The sequence below is a fragment of the Haplochromis burtoni genome, unplaced genomic scaffold (genome assembly GCF_018398535.1).
Source record: "Haplochromis burtoni strain Fernald_Lab_line unplaced genomic scaffold, NCSU_Asbu1 Contig_659, whole genome shotgun sequence".
Classification (NCBI taxonomy): Eukaryota; Metazoa; Chordata; class Actinopteri; order Cichliformes; family Cichlidae; genus Haplochromis; species Haplochromis burtoni.
In genome coordinates, this window is record NW_024583020.1 from 100,288 (window position 1) to 102,014 (window position 1,727).

A 1,727-nucleotide genomic window follows, 5' to 3' on the forward strand; every position below is an offset into this window, starting at 1 on the left:
GAATTTACCTGTGACTGTGGAGGGACGACCTCGGAAGTGAAGCCGTCTTTTGATACACTGCCAAGGTGAGTAAGGTCACATCAGAATTGATCGACTGACCTGATTTCCAAACTGTGGCGCACTAAACATCAGAGTTTTTAAGACAACACTTGAGCAGTCATTTTGCCCCATCTTCGGTTTGTGTTTGACACTCATTCTTCTTATTTTGTACCTTGGGTTTTTTTTCTTTTCTGCCAGAGTTCTCATCTTTCACCTGAAGAGGTTTGGCTTTACAAAAACCCACAAGCTTCAGAAGGTGAATGACCCCGTCAGGCTGCAGAGGGACTTGGTGGTGTCATCCAAACAGGTAAAAACAGACTGCAGAACATCTCAGAGAATCAGCTTAATTATCGCACTGATGTGAGACTTTATGAAACTGATCTTTGGATTTGTTCCTTCTCAGGGTGATGGCCGTTATGGACTCATAAGCATCATTAGTCACTATGGAGGCACAGAATCAGGTAAAACAACTGACTTGTTACAAACAGAAAATGATTTAACAGAACTTGCTACTTTTGAGTGAAGGACTCACACACAAAAGCTTTTGATGTTTTAAGAAGCACTAAGTCCAAACCACTGTTTGCTTGAATCAGTTGACTTTTAGAAGTTGGATTCATTTGTCTTAATGTGATTTCAGGACAGTACATCTGTAATTCTGTGCATCCTGAGGAGAGTCCACAGTCTACATCAGATCCTTGGCTCACCTATAATGATGCACAGGTGCTCCACACAACTGGATCGGCAGTTTTTGAGGAACAGCAGCAGTCTGCCTACATCCTGTTTTACAAGAGAAACGTAAGAAGACACAGCAGCTGAGAGAATTTTGAAATGTCCTATCACCTTGTTAATCATTTTTCTCTTCATTCTAAAACAGGATGTGGAATGAAGTTAGAGCCATCATCATGCAGAGAAGGAACAACCGTCATCTCAGACCGCTGGTAAGTATTGCCCTTAGGAGGAAGGGTCCTCCCAGAGAGCCTGGTTCCTCCCAAGATTTCTTCCTCCAGGAGGGAGTTTTTTCTTGCCACCGTCGCCCCACATTCACCGGTCTCATCAGCAGAGACATTGTTCACCTTCTAAGACCTGGACTTTTTAATGGCATGCATTTTTAATTTCTCTGTGCCATTTTGGGTTGATTGGGACCTGATGAATGTAAAAACAAAGAATTACCTGATTTTTTTTTCACCTGATTTTTATTTTGGTGAAAAATGAGATCCACATATGAGGACATATGGCAGCATGATGTCCTCATACATGAATATCAGGCCTTTGTATAGCAACATTTTATATTTTGGTCTAGACAACCCAAAATGTAATGTCCACATATATGGACTCCAGGTCCTAGGAGGTTAAAACAAAGTCTACTAGTGGTGCACCACTATTAGAGATAGTCAGGACCGGTGTTTGGCTTGCTCTCTGGGAACAACAAAAAAATAAACAAATAAATTAATAATAAAATAAAATAAAGATATTATTCATTTATTTTTTTTATTTTTTTTTTATTAAAATTAATGTAACAACAAAAACAAAAATAACTAATAAAAACTAAGTAACTAAGTATTCAACTGTGTTTTGTGAAATTTGTAATGAGTCTCAGTTAAGTTGATGTCACAGAAGTTTCTGAATCAACCATTCAGATTGTTCAACAAACAGATTTACTCAGGTAAAGATGGTAAGCTGGAGCACTG

At 39.0% G+C, this 1,727-nt stretch overlaps 1 long non-coding RNA gene across 1 annotated transcript; it reads left to right on the forward strand.

Annotated features, from left to right (window-relative positions):
* On the forward strand, positions 1 to 501 carry LOC102288665. The gene is made up of 3 exons (XR_317561.3): positions 1 to 65; positions 238 to 346; positions 443 to 501. It is a non-coding gene; the product is annotated as an uncharacterized LOC102288665 (long non-coding RNA).
* Positions 502 to 1,727: the final 1,226 nt, after the last annotated feature.